This window comes from Nicotiana sylvestris, chromosome 11 (assembly GCF_000393655.2).
Source record: "Nicotiana sylvestris chromosome 11, ASM39365v2, whole genome shotgun sequence".
Lineage (NCBI taxonomy): Eukaryota > Viridiplantae > Streptophyta > Magnoliopsida > Solanales > Solanaceae > Nicotiana > Nicotiana sylvestris.
Window position 1 is genome coordinate 145,543,995 of NC_091067.1, and position 16,181 is coordinate 145,560,175.

The window sequence follows — 16,181 nt, forward strand, 5'->3', positions numbered from 1 at the left end:
TAGTAATTGCATTCAAATTCCTTGGTTTCTTCGAATTTTCTGTCCTCAGAACACCTTTTCCTCCATGATTTTCATGATTTTGATCTGAATTTGTCATTTGATTGCTTTGCCCTCTCGCTCCAACCTTTGATTTCCTACTCATGTTCAACGCTAGCTGAGAGAAAATTTCATTCTAGAGAAAGAAAGTGATACCCTTTATTTCAATAATTCGCAAAGCATAGCATTTAAAAAAATTTCTTCGTCATTTTCATTGTGTTTTCTACTGTCTTATCCCCAGGATAAAAGCTAAAAGCTATAGCTGAAGTGTTCGATTATGTAATATTTCAATTGAAACTGATTTCTTTTATTCTTGTGAATAAATACTGTTCTGAACATCAATAGTTGCTAAATGTATGTTTGCTAATTAAATAGTTGTATGCTTACGAATCGACAAGTGTTGAAATTTATACTATTTCCTACAAGTCTTGGGGCGATCACAATTAAAAAATAAGGGATTTTTACCTTCCTATGCCACATAGGAAACCTTATTACCCTCAATGTTTAAGGTTTGATTTAATTACAAATCCGTATACTAAATTACCAATCCTATACCATACTTAATTAAGGGTCTAATTAATGGACAGTTTTTACTCCTTAATTAAAGGTATCCATATATCTCACGTTTCTCTCTCCCCTTAATTCCTAAGATCTGACCAGCGTCGTTTTCCCCCTCCCATTTCTTTCTCTTTTCCATTTCTTCTTCTTCTCAAAAAATACAGAGATGAGACCCATTGAGTATAATCAGATTTTTAGCTAAAGAGATTCAATATGAAACCCACTGTTTCGGTTATTGTAATTTCTGGTAATTGTCAGATATTGTTATGAATTTTAACAACTACGAGATCGAGAGTAGATGTATGACACAAAAGACTTCCTCAATCAATCAACTCAACAATTCTCAATTGTAAATTTGTGGGGTAGCCATATGAATCTTCTATAACCTCCAGCTCCATTTAGTCTATATTATTTCAATGTTAAATAAATTGTCTTTTTAGGCAATTTAGAGGTTCTTTAAAGGTAGAGATTCTTCAAGTGTCACACTTATCCGGCATTGACACGCAAGTTCTTGAACAAACTAGAAAAAAACTTAGGTTAACAAACATCTGACCCAATATAAGTGTGACAGTGTGGGTGCAATTGTAGTTTATTTGTAGTTTTTTGTAGATGAAGAGCAAATTTTGTTGTCAACATTTTTTTTCCACATAAGATTGTAGTTTAATTGTAGTATAAATGTAGTAATTTTGTAGATACCCTTAAAAACAATACAACTTTATACAATACTTAAACTGATTTGTAGTTTATTTGAAGAAATTTTGTAGATAAAAAGAAAATTTTGTAGTCAACATTTTTTTTCAACTTAGATTGTAGTGTAATTGTAGTATAAATGTAGTAATTTTGTAGATACCCTTCAAAACAATACTGCTTTATACATACGTAAACCGATTTGTAGTTTCTTTGTAGATTTTTTGTAGAAAATTTGTAGATTAGGAGAAAATTTTGTAGTCAATATTTTTTTAATATAGATTGCAGTTTAATTGTAGTATAAATATAGTAATTTGTAGATACCATTAAAACAATATTGCTTTATACATACTTAAACTGATTTGTAGTTTATTTGTAGATTTTTTTGTAGAAAATTTGTTGACCCAAGCGCATCAGCTCACTCCCGTCAAGAACAAAAGCTCCTCCCTTCGAATAGTTGACGAAAACAGAGTCTTGCATATTTAAATATGCTCAGCCATTCCTAAAAGAAAAAAGAGGAGAACCAAATCAAAAAGACCCTGAGCTTTAGAAAGGGAATACTGGTATATACTTAGAGAAACAGAAATACGTGAAAAATGAGGAAAGAGAAGCCTTCAGAAAAAGGAGGAAACAAATCTGATGTGTATGAAAAAATATTTAGTCCCAAATTTTTAGGCGCCTAATTTGGAAGGAATAAGCTATTCAAATATTTATTCCAGATTTGTAGGCGCCTAATTTGGAAGGAATCAGCTCTTAATATTGAGTATTTAAAGAATGGTATAAATTTTGTAGGAAAAATATAAACATGGCGGGTAATAATGGAAATATGCACATTTTTAGTAATAAAGTTTCATATATGGTATAGATAGGAAAAAATCCCTTAAAACAAAGGTCAGCGTACATAGTGTGGGAGAGTGTAGAAATGACAGCAGTAGCCACTCTACATGGCTGCTATTTAAGATTTAGTCAGTATATCCTGAATTTATGTTTTTCAGTTTAATTTTTCAAGACAAAAATTTCCTGAATTGTCCTGAAGTTGAGATTTTTAGCTTAAAATTTCAGGACAAAATAAGTACTGGTTAATCTCTAATTAGCATCCCTGAGAATGACTATCTTTGCATTTGGTCCGGTAAGAGATGGCGGGGGAGATCGGTTTTATGGCCAATTAAAAAGATATCAATATAGTAAAAAGATAAATATAGTTGGGAGCGCATGCGTCCCTAATTAAGATGTAGGTAAAGCGAAATTGATGTACATTTGATAGGCCAGGAATAACACCATTTTGTCGTACCGTTTTATTGTGACGTTCTAAAATTGTGTTCAAATTTCTTTTGTCATTCTATGGTTTAAGTGCTGGTAGAAGCATTGGATATGGACGTAAAGTGAGGTAGTAGCTTTGAAGATTTTAAGTAGAAAATTCTGGTACAGACAGTTAAAAGAGTGGCCAAAATTAATAGAACAATTGATATGCTAACATAAAAAAATAGCTCTTGTGGAGGGCCATGCTCCAGAGGCACTTTCTCCAACTTCCATCAATAGGAAAGAATAGATCTAGGTCACGAACATGGTTTCTTATAGCGCCCTCGGATCATAATTAGTCGGATTAATGAAGTTCGAATACAAAAAAAAAATTGTTGGCACTCGATCAAAGATAGAAATTTGGGACAGTGTTTCCTCTTTTAGCTTATAGAGAAGTGATAAATTAATTCAAATGTCAAATCTTTCGGAATATTGTTAATCTTAAAAAACTATTTCGGACAAGTATTATATATATGGTCAAGACAGAAGTGATTTAACTTCTCTCTATATATATATCTTGCTAATTAATTCATCGTCGGATCGTCAAATGATATATACGTTGTATCAAATCAACATGTTAGAAATCTTTTCATTCCAAAAGAGAAAGTGACATTTTTTATTTAGCGATATCTCATGCTTTTGGACTTTGATTATATTGTATTGAAGGGAAAATAGCACTACTAAAAATCCGATAAATACCAATCTGAATTTTTCGACCAACTTTGGTCGGTCAACAAAAGCGACCAAAGTTGGACGGAACTGGGAGAAAAATATTTACATTTATTTTAAATACCGACAAATGTTGGTCGGTAATTTGGTCAACAAGTTGACCGAGCTGGTCAGACTTGCTTAGTCAAAGAAACTTTCACATTATCGACCAACTTTGGTCGATAATGTAGACCCAATTTTTAAAATTTTAATAGTTATATTATTATTTAAAACGTTTTATAAAATTTAAGGAAATTTTATTTAAAATTACCGACCAAAGTTGGTCGGTTAATACAGGGGAAGCATTTACCGACCAACGTTGGTCGGTATATTTTAATTTCTGGAAAATAACCGACCAAAATTGGTCGGTTATTAGGGCAACATTGGTCAAAATTATGAATCACTTTTATATTCACTATCTAAATAATATAAATGTAATCCGTTAACACTTTTGTAATACAAATAATGAATACACTAAGATATACTATAACATGTTATATATGTAGTTAAAGTAGTACAACGAAGCGTGTTATATATATATATATATATATATATATATATATATATATATATATATATATATATATATATATATAGAGAGAGAGAGAGAGAGAGAGAGAGAGAGGTCAAACTTTTTGTTTTTAATATTCAACGATGCATCCAAGTAAGTTATAAGTCGATAAATCAATTTACAAATAGATATATATGATGATAAATTATATATACTAATTAGGATCTTCACAAGTCTATCTCTAAAAGAACCCGAAGGCTAGAATTGACTTACAAGAATATTGCATGCGGCCTGAATTATACTTGCAAACAACAAACAATGGTAAGGTGTTCAATCCCAAAGCAAGTTACACATTCACTTTGGAGGAAAGACGATAAATTTGTGATTGGGTTACGAAATTGAAGATGCCTGAGGGTTATGCGTCGAATCTTGGAAAAAAAGTAGATATGGAGATAGGGAAGTTGAGCCATTTGAAAAGTCACGACTGTCATGCTTTCATGGAGACCTTAGTGCCTATTGCCTTTTGTGGTTTGCTTGAATGAATCTGGAAACCCATCATAGAGATTAGTTTGTTTTTCAAAGACTTGTGTTCTACCACATTAAGGGAAGAAAACCTACTCCGAATGGATCGGACATTCGTATAACTTCTAGTATGATGGAAAAAATATTTTCATGTGGTTTTTTTGATGGGATGGAACACCTTCCAATCCACCTTGTACATGAGGCACAACTTGGAGGGCATGTTCAATGCAGATGGATGTATCCCTTTGATAGGTAATATTATAAGTTTGATGTAATTTTCTATTTTATTTGAATGTTCTTAGCTAACATGAAATTATGTAGGACAATTGGCCAATGCAAACAATTTGTTAAGCAGAGGAATAAGATTGAAAGATCTATACGCGAAGCTTATCTTGCAAAGGAAACTGCTCATTTTTGTTCTTATTATTTTGAGAGTAACGTGCCATGTTCTAGGAATAGGCCCAATAGGTACACGGTCGAATGTGTAAATGACCCATTATATCCACCAATGTCCATATTCAATCAACCAGGCCGATGTTCTAAGAATGTTAAAAAGAGAAGTTTGAGTGATATGGAGTACAAGTCAGCTACATTTCATGTGTTGCTAAATTGTCTCGAAGCTGTATCATTTCTCAAGTAAGTATTGATTTATTAGTTACCAAAATATAAAATCTATTGTGATTACATCTTGATGCAACTACTAAAAATATTTGATGTGTCACAGTCACTTCGTGGGTCAATTTGGCCATGATGATGTATATACGAGATTTGATATGTGGTTCAAACAATTTGTAAGTTTATCCCGATAATGTTCTAACACTATGTAGGTAAATAATATTTGTAAGTTATGCTAACTTATGATTTTTTAACACTATGTAGGTAAATAATCCAAATAATAGCGTAAACCAATTTTTGAAAGACATATCTTGGGGACTTGGGTTTGAGGTCACAACAATGTCTAAGTACGTAGTGAATGGTTATAAGTTCCATACAGAGGTTGCTCTAAAAATAAAAATAGCAACAACAACGAGGTTTGGATTCAAGCTGGTGATGGAAATCAACATGGAGATATTGATTATTATGGTTGCTCAAAGAAATAATAGAACTATAATATACAGGTTGACCATTTAAGAAATTGATACTCTTTAGATGCAAGTGGTTTGACCCAAATCCAACATGAGGTACAAGAGTACACAAACAATTCAACATAATTGAGGTTAATCATACGAAGGAGTATGATCGCTATGATACTTTATGCTCCTTATTTATTGCGGCGGAATAAGCCCGATTGGTGGGTTGTAATAAAAACTAAGCTTGTAGGTATGATGAAAGTCTAGAATGTGTTAGATGTTGCATATCAAAACGATATCTCCAATGTTCACCAAATAGTGGACGATCAGTTAGAAAATGATTTGGAACATCCTGAACGCATATGGGAAGAAGTTGATATAAATGAAGTAACAATTGTAGAAAATGGGGATGAAGAATCAACTGATGAAGCTCAAACAAGTGAGTACGAAGAATTCTCGGACGAGGAACAATATGTTGATGAGCTTTAAAAAGTTGGTTTTTAAAGCACTCTTATTTTATAACTAGTTTCTTATATGTTTCAATCTAAAATAAATGTATTATATAATGCAGCAGGCAAGGGTCAAGGTAACAATGACCCTACTGGTTCTCGGGGTCGAGAAAAGGCTAGGAAGGGAAATAGGAGGGTAGATAATAATACTCCCTCTTTTCCACCCTCTACAGAGATGCCTATGTCGTATCCTCCACCCCACGGCTATACTGAGCTGCCACAACATCACGAGCCCTACACCTTCATCCAGACACCAAATCTTTCATCACAAGGCCATAGGACTATTACTTTCGACATACAGTCCAGCTGCCTCACGACCACGTGGATCACAACCATGTATATCACATCCCTACATATCACGGCCACATGGATTGCATCTATCTATGTCATAGCCACTCGGGTCACAGCCACTCGGGTCACAGTGTGAGGTTATCACTAGTTTTTAAAATGAATTCTGCGTTTCAAGGCCTTAAAAACCTCTTTCAGCTTCACCTCGATTTGCATGCGCAGGCTGGGCGCGTAGCCGGAAAGCTATTATGTGAAAAATCTATGAAAATGTTAAAACTTTGACTTAAAATGCATTTAAGTTGAGTTCGGTCAATATTTTGGGTAAACGAACCCGGACCCATGATTTTATGGTCCCGGAGGTTCTATGGAAAAATATGGGACTTGGGCGTATGCCCGGAATCGAATTCTGAGGTCCCTAGCCTGAGAAATGAATTTTTTAAAGAAAATTATTTTCTGGAAATTTTTATGAGTTTTGGAAAAGAAATGCATTTAGAATTTGATGGTATCGGGCCCGTATTCTGGTTTCGGAGCCTGGTACAGATCTTATATGTGAAATAAGATGAGTCTGTGAAGTTTGGGAAGAAACGGATTTCATTTGACGTGATTCGGACCTTAAATGCAAAGTTTGATGTTTTAAGAAGTTTTGAAATATTTTATTGATTTTGAGGTTTAATTCGATGTTTATGATGTTATTTTGGTGATTTGGTTACCCTAATAAGTCCATAGGATGTTTATGAGGTTGTGTGTATAGATGGCTTGGAGCCCCGAGGGCTCGGGTGAGTTTTGGGTAGGTGTCAGGGTGATTTAGACTTAGAAAATCTGGTGTGTTAGTCATTTTCTGGTGTCTGGTGTTGTCTACTATGCGATCGCATAGGGCGTTTTGCGATCACATAGCTCGGTGTTGAGGGAGGAAATCTGTAAAACTATGCAATCACACAGCATGTTCCGTGATCGCATAGAGTGGTAGGGGCTGGGGTAGCTTGAACTATGAAATTGCATTGTGCCCATCGCAATCGTATAGCCTAGGAAGCCAGTCCACTATGCGATCGCATTCCTTTCTTCGCGATCGCATAGACCAAAATCAGCCCAGTTATTTTTAAGTTCAAAAATAGAATGTATTACGGGAATTTCACCATTTTTCACAAACTTCTTCTTCTCCACACCTCTTGGGCGATTTTTGAAGAGAAACTTCACCATAGCTTCATAGGTATGTAATCCTAAGCTCGTTTTCTTCCATTTTAATTAACACCCACTAGATTTCTAGGCCTAAAACATGAGATTAAGGGTAAAAAAATTAGGGATTTGGGTAGAGTTAGGGATTTTTTATTATTTGGGAATTTGACCTCGTTTTGGGGTCGGATTTTCAAAAAAAACTTATACATTCGGGCTCGTGGGTGAATGGGTGATCGGGTTTTGGTTCGAACCTCGTATTTTGACCAAGCGGCCCCGTGGTCGATTTTTGGATTTTTGGGAAGAATGATGGGAAAGCTATAATTAAGTATTGGAATTGGATTGTTTAGTGTTTATTGATGTTATTAAGTCGATTATGTCTAGATACGATTGATTTGGAGCCAAATTCAAAAGGAAAAGCGGTGTTTGAGGCTTGAGTTAGCCGTGGAAGTTCGAGGCAAGTGTTTGGTCTAACCTTAGCTTGAGGGATTAAGAGTCGAGTCCTATTTGCTATGTGCTAATTGTCGAGTACGACGTATAGGCATAGTGACGAGCATATATACGTTGGTGTATAGCATGCCCGTGAGCCTCTTGATGTGATTATCATGACTTCGTTGTATTATTCATATCTTGGTGCTGAACTCTATTTGTTGGGCAAAGTTCGTAGAAGTAATTGTGATATTTGATCATTGAGGATTGTTGGCTCAAGTTGTATAACTAATTGTGAAAGTATGAGTGGTAATTGAAACCTTTTAGATCATTGGCTCGAGCTGTGAAGTGAATTGTGAAATAAAGGTGAAAAAGAGAAATGAATCACCATATTAACTCTCTTGCCGGGATATTGTTGTTTTTGTTGTTTTGAGGTTGTCCCTTGCCGGGACTTGTTGTTGAATTATTATTCCCTTGCTGGGATTCTTATTGCAATTTCATTCATTTCCTTGCGTTATTGTTTGTGATTGTTGTTTGGGTGAGGAAGAGAGTTAAAGCACGAAGGGTGATGCCGTGTATTGTTTGGTGAGAGAGTGTTAAAGTACAAAGGGTGATGCCATGTATGATTTGTGAGGAAAGAGTGTAAAGCACAAAGGGTGATGCCGTGCCGCACGATGTATCATTCCGTGCCGATGTTCTATTGATTATATGGTGAGGACAAGAGTAAAAGCACGAAGGGTGATGCCGTGAACATATTCATTACTTGATTGCTTGGTGAGGACGAGAGTAAAAGCATGAAGGGTGATGTCGTGCACTATTTGATTTCTGGTTCCTTGTTGATATTCTGGATATGTTGTTTCTTTCAATTACTTGTTGTCTTTCTATTCTAAATTCCTTTTCTGCCGTATATAGTTGAATTGCACAGGTTTATTTGGTAGTCTGGTCCTAGCCTCATCGCTACTTCGTTGAGGTTAGGCTAGGCACTTACCAGCACATGGGGTTGGTTGTGCTGATACTATACTCTGCACTATGTGCAGATCCTGGAGCAACTTTTGGACCGTAGATTGGGTGGCTGCCTTCAGTCCACACGGAGATCCAAGGTAGCCCTGCAAGCGTTTGCAGGCCCTGGCGTCTCCCTCTATCCCTTTTATTCTTGTTTCTTTTCATTAGTTCTGAAACAACATATCGTTTATTTTTCAGACTTTGTATGTAGTATTCTTATATCGTCTGTGACACTGTGACTCTAGTTCTGGTAGTTTGTTTTAGCAATTGTATTGGATATATATGCAGATGGTTTATGGTTTTTCTTACGCTTATTATAAATTCCGCTGTTTTCACATTATTGCTTTTAATTGTTAAAGAGTATATAATGGGTTAAAAGGTAATTTGTTAAATATTTCGCTTGCCTAGATCACATTAGAGGCGCCATCACGACTCCCGAGGGTGGGAAATTCGGGTCGTGACAAGTTGGTATCAGAGCTCTAGGTTACATGGGTCTCACAGTTCACAGACAAGCTTAGTAGAGTCTGAGGGATCGGTACGGAGACATCTGTATTTATCCCCAGAGGCTGCAGAGTTAGAAAAATTTCACATCTATTCCTTCCTTTCGTGCGGTTTGGTTTCTCAATGTTGATTGAATTTCTATTATGTTCTTTCACAGATGCCGAGAACACGCACTTCCTCATCCGCTGACCAGCAGCCCGAGCCTCCAGTAGCAGCTCCTAAGAGGGGTAGAGGGCGAGGCCGAAGCCGTGCTAGAGGCCGAGGTAAGGGCAGAGCTCAGCCTAGAGCAGCAGTACCAGCAACAGAGCCTTAGGTTGACTTGATGATGAGGTTCCGGCCCCAGCAGTTCCGGTGGGCCCAACTTAGGTCCTAGAGGGGTTTATTGCTACCCCAGTACTCCAGGACGCTCTGGTCCATATAGTGGGCCTTATGGAGAGTGTCACCCGGGCAGGCTTGCTTCCTATAGCACCATCTGTCTCTCAGGCTGGAGGAGGATCCCAGACTCCTACTACTCGCACTCTGGAGAAGGTAGCTCCCCAGTTTTAGACTCCAGCAGTTCAGCCAGTTGAGGTAGTTCAGCCGGGTGTGGTAGCCCAGGCCGGTAATGGAGTAGCTATATCTATCGTTGCTTTGTGGAGATTGGACAGGTTTACCAAGCTCTTCACTACTACGTTCAACGGTGCATCTTCTGAGGATCCTTAAGATTATCTAGACAGCTGTTATGAGGTTCTCAGGAACATGGGGATAGTTGAGACCAACGGAGTCGATTTTGCTACTATTCGCTTGTCTGGATCTACCAAGACTTGGTGGAGAGATTATTACTTGGCTAGACCAGCCAGATCACCAAAATTGACTTGGGGGCAGTTTACTCAGCTATTTCTGGAGAAGTTTCTCCCTATCACTCAGAGAGAGGCCTATCAGAGGTAGTTTGAGCGTCTCCAGCAGGGTTCTATGACCGTTACCCAGTATGAGACCAGATTCATCGACTTGGCTCGTCATGCTCTTATCATACTTCCCACCGAGAGAGAGAGCGAGAGGGTGAGGAGGTTCATTGAGGGGTTTATTCAGCTGATTCGACTTTAGATGGCTAGAGAAACTAGGAGTGAAATTACTTTCCAGGAGGCGGCCAATGTGGCCAGGAGAGTGGAGATGGTTCTGTCGCAGGGAGGTGGTCATGGGTCGGACAAGAGGCCTCGTCATTCCGGTAGATTCAGTGGTGCCTCGTCTGGAGGCAAGGATTCGTATGGTAGAGGCCACCCTCCTGGGCCTTACCAGTAAGCACTTCAAGTTTCTCACGGTGCTTCAAGTGGCCGTGGTTCTCATATGCAGTATCATGATCAGCAGTCCTACAGTGCACCACTCGCTTCAAAGTTTTCAAGGTGGTCATTCAGGTCGTCAGGGCCAGCAGTCTCAGTAGCCGAGGGCTTGTTACACTTGTGGTGATATGGGTCACATTGCTAGGTTTTGCCCTCGAGCACCGAGTAGCTCTCAGCATCAGGGTTCCCGTGCCATGGTTCAGGCACCGAGTGTTCCACAGCTTGCCCAGCCAGCTAGAGGTTGGAGTAGAGGTGGAGGTAGAGGTATTAGAGGTGGATCTCAGGCCGCTAGAGGTGAAGGCCAGCTAGCAGCATGTCGTCCTAGGGACGTAGTCCAGGGTGGTGGGCCCCAACCCCGATGTTATGCTCTTCCAGCCAGGCCTGAGCCTGAGGCTTCCGATGCGGTTATCACAAGTACTGTTCTGGTTTGTAGCAGAGATGCTTCAGTTTTATTTGATCAGGGTCTACATACTCCTATGTGTCATCTTATTTTGCACCGTATCTGGTCATGCCTAGTAATTCCTTGAGTGCTCCTGTTTATGTGTCTACACCGGTGGATGATTTTATTGTGGTAGATCGAGTCCATTATTCGTGCATAGTTGTGATTGGGGGTCTTGGGACTCATGTAGATTTATTACTGCTGGAGATGGTTGATTTTGATGTCATACTGGGAATGGACTGGTTATCACCTTACCATACTATCTTGGACTATTATGCCAAGACTGTGACCTTAGCTTTGTCGGGTTCACCTTGTTTAGAGTGGATATCAACTCCTGGTCATTCTACCCGCAGTGTCATCTCTTATGTGAAGGCTCGGCGTATGGTCGAGAAGGGGTGTTTGGCTTATTTAACGTATGTTCGTGATTCTAGCACCGAGGTTCCTTATATTGATTTTGTGCTTATTGTTCGTGAGTTCACTGAGGTGTTTTCTTCAGATCTTCCGGGCATGCCGCCCGACAGGGATATTGACTTTTACATTGATTTGGCTCCGGGCACTCAGCCCATTTCTATCCTGCCGTATCGTATGGCCCTGCCTGAGTTGAAGGAGTAGTTCCAAGATTTGCTTGAGAAAGGCTTCATTAGACCTAGTGTATCGCATTGGGGTGCATCGGCGTTGTTTACTAAGAAGAAGGATGGGTCGATGCGAATGTGTATAGACTACCGGCAATTGAACAAGGTTACAATCAAGAATAAGTATCCGCTGCCGAGGATTGATGATTTGTTCGATCAACTTCAAGGTGCCAAGGTATTTTCAAAGATTGAATTAAGATCTGGCTACCATCAGTTGAGGATTAGGGTATCTGATGTCCCTAAGATAGTTTTCTGCACTCGGTACGGGCATTATGAGTTCTTGGTGATGTCATTCGGGTTGACAAATGCCCCAGCAGATTTTATGGATTTGATGAACCGAGTGCTCAGACCTTATTTGGATTCATTCGTGATAGTCTTCATTGATGGTATTTTGAGCTATTCCCACAACCGTGAGGAGCACGAGCAACAACTTAGAGTGGTTCTTCAGACCTTGAGAGATAGCCAGTTGTATGCTAAGTTTTCGAAGTGTGAGTTCTAGTTGAGTTCAGGTGCATTCCTGGGTCATGTTGTATCAGTAGAGGGTATTCAGGTTGATCCGAAGAAGATTGAGGCAGTCAAGAACTGGCCTAGACCAGCATCAGCTACAGAGATCTGGAGTTTCTTGGGATTGGCAGGCTACTATCGTCGGTTAGTAGAGGGGTTTTCATCTATCGCAACCCAGAAACCAGGTTGACCCAGAAGGGTACCTAGTTTAGGTGGTCGGACGAGTGTGAGACGAGCTTTCAGAAGCTTAAGACAGCTTTGACTACGACACCAGTGTTGGTTTTACCCACAAATTCAAGGTCATATACAATTTATTGTGATGCATCTCGTATTGGATTTGGTGTAGTGTTGTTGCAGGATGACAAGGTCATTGCTTATGCTTCGCGGCAGTTGAAGATTCATGAGAAAAACTATCCAGTTCCTGATTTGGAGTTAGTAGCCATTGTTCACGCGTTGAAGATTTCGAGACATTATCTGTATGGCGTGGCATGTGAGGTGTTCACAGATCACAAGAGTCTGCAGTATTTGTTCAAGCAAAAGGAGTTGAATTTGAGGCAGAGAAGGTGGTTGGAGCTGTTGAGAGACTATGATATCACCATCTTATATCATCCGGGAAAGGCCAATGTGGTGGTCGATGCTTTGAGTAGGAAGTCAGCCAGTATGGGCAGTCTTGCTTATATTCTGGCTGGTGAGAGACCGCTTGCTTTGGATGTTCAGGTTTTGGCCAATCAGCTCGTGAGGTTGGATGTTTCTGAGTCCAGCCATGTGTTAGCTTGCACAGCTCATTCTTTTTTATTGGAGCGTATCCGTGATCAGCAGTATGATAATCCCCATTTGTGTGTCCTTAGAGACACGGTGCAGCATGAGGTGCCAAGTAGGTTACCTTAGGTGATGATGGAGTTTTGAGATTGCAGGGTCGAGTTTATGTGCCTAATGTGGATGGTCTTCGAGAGTTGATTTTAGAGGAGGCCCATAGTTCCCGGTACTCTATTCAATTGGGCGCCGCGAAGATGTATCAGGATTTGCGGCAGCATTATTGGTGGCAGAGAATGAAGAAAGATATCGTTGCATATGTGGCTCAGTGTTTGAATTGCTAGCACGTTAAGTATGAGCATCAAAGGCTTGGTGGTCTATTCCAGAAGATTGAGATTCCTAAGTGGAAGTGGGAGAGGATCACTATGGACTTCGTTGTTGGACTGCCATATACTTAGAGGAAGTTCGATGCAGTGTGGGTTATTGTTGATAGGCTGACCAAGTCAGCGCATTTCATTCCTGTGGCAGTCTTCTATTCTTCCGAGAGGTTAGCTGAGATCTATATCCGGGAGATTGTTCGTCTTCATGGTGTGCTAGTGTCTATTATTTCGGACCGAGGTACGCAGTTTACCTCACATTTCTGGAGAGCAGTTCAGTGAGAGTTGGGCACACGGGTTGAGTTGGGCACAACATTTCATCCTTAGACGGACGGCCAGTCCGAGCGGACTATTCAGATTTTGGAAGATATGCTCCGAGCTTATGTCATGGACTTTGGAGGCTCGTGGGATCAGTTTTTGCCTTTAGCAAAGTTTGCCTACAACAATAGCTACCAGTCGAGTATCCAAATGGCTCCTTATGAGGCTTTGTATGGTAGGCGGTGTCGGTCACCGGTTGGATGGTTTGAGCCGGGAGAGGCTCGGTTGTTGGGTACATATATGGTTCAGAATGCCTTGGACAAGGTCAGGATTATTCAGGATAGGCTTCATACAGCTCAGTCCAGGCAAAAGAGCTATGCCGACCGCAAGGTTCGAGATTTGGCTTTCATGATCGGTGAGCGGGTATTGCTTCGAGTGTCGCCTATGAAGGGCGTGATGAGATTTGGGAAGAAGGTAAAGCTTAGCCCTAGGTTCATTGGCCAGTTTGAGATTCTTGATCAAGTGGGAGAGGTGGCTTACAGACTTGCATTGCCGCCAAGCTTATCAGCCGTGCATCCAGTGTTTCATGTGTCCATGCTTCAGAAGTATCACGACGATCCATCCCACGTGTTAAATTTCAGCACTGTCTAGTTGGACAAGGACTTGTCTTATGAGGAGGAGCCGGTATCTATTCTAGACCGGTAGGTTCGTCAGTTGAGATCGAAGAGTTTTCCTTCTGTTCATGTTTAATGGAGAGGTCAGCATGTTGAGTCATCGACCTGGGAGTCCGAGTCCGATATGCAGAGCCGTTATCCCCATCTTTTCCCCGACTCTGGTACTTCCTTCTTATGTCCGTTCGAGGACGAATTGTTGTTTTAGAGGTGGAGAATGTGGGTCATCACTTGTTTTTAAAATGAATTCTGCGTTTCGAGGCCTTAAAAACCTCTTTCAGCTTCACCTCGATTTGCGTGTGCAGTCCAAGCGCGTAGTCGGAAAGCTATTATGTGAAAAATCTGTGAAAATTTAAAATTTTGACTTAAAATTCATTTAAGTTGACTTCGGTCAACATTTTAGGTAAACGGACTCGGACCCGTGATTTGACGGTCCCGGAAGGTCAGAGAAAAAAAATGGGACTTGGGCATATGCCCGGAATCAAATTCCGAGGTCCCAAGGCCGATAAATGAATTTTTTAAAGAAAATTATTTTTTGGAAATTTCTATGAGTTTTGGAAATGAAATGCATTTAGAATTTGATGGTATCGGGCCCGTATACTGGTTTTGAAGCCCGGTACAGATCTTATATGTGAAATAAGATGAGTCTGTGAAGTTTGGGAAGAAACTGGTTTCATTTGACGTGATTCAGACCTTAAATGCAAAATTTGATGTTTTAAGAAGTTTTGAAATATTTCATTGATTTTGAGGTTTAATTCGATGTTTATGATGTTATTTTGGTGATGGTTACCCGAATAAGTCCGTAGGATGTTTATGAGGTTGTGTGCATAGATGGTTTGAAGCCCCGAGGGATTAGGTGAGTTTTGGGTAGGTGTCGGGGTGATTTAGACTTAGAAAATCTGGTGTGTTAGTCGTTTTCTGGTGTCTGGTGTTGTCTACTATGTGATCGCATAGGGCCTTTCGCGATCGCATAGCTCAGTGTTGAGGGAGGAAATCTGTAACATTATGCGATCGCACAACATGTTCCGCAATCGCATAAAGTGGTAGGGGCTGGGGTAGCTTGAACTGTGCGATCGCATTGTGCCCATCGCGATCGCATAGCGTAGGAAGCCAGTCCACTATGCGATCGCATTCCTTTCTCCGCGATCGCATAGACCAAAATCCGCCCAGTTATTTTTAAGTTCAAAAACAGAATGTATTTTGGGAATTTCACCAATTTTCACAAACTTCTTCTTCTCTACACCTCTTAAGCGATTTTTGAAGAGAAACTTCACCATAGCTTCATAGGTATGTAATCCTAAGCTCGTTTTCTTCCATTTTCATCAACACTCACTAGATTTCTAGGTCCAAAACATGAGATTAAGGGTAGAAAATTAGGGATTTTGGTAGAGCTAGGCTTTTTGATTATTTGAGAATTTGACCTCGTTTTGGGGTCAGATTTCAAAACAAATTATATATTCGGGCTCATGGGTGAATGGGTAATCGGATTTTGGTACGAACCTCGTGTTTTGACCAAGCGAGCCCGTGGTCGATTTTTGGATTTTTGGGAAGAATGATGGGAAGTTATAATTAAGTATTGGAATTGGATTGTTTAGTGTTTATTGATGTTATTAAGTCGATTATGTCTAGATACGATTGATTTGGAGCCAAATTCAAAAGGAAAAGCGGTGTTTGAGGCTTGAGTTAGCCGTGGAAGTTCGAGGCAAGTGTTTGGTCTAACCTTAGCTTGATAGATTAGAAGTCGAGTCCTATTTGCTATGTGGTAATTATCGAGTACGACGTATAGGCATGGTGACGAGTATCTATACGTTGGTGTCTAGCATGCCCGTGAGTCTTTTAATGTGATTATCATGACTTCGTTGTATTATTCATATCTTGGTGATGATTTCTATTTGTTAGGCAAAGTTCGTGGAAGTAATTGTGATGTTTGATCATTGAAGA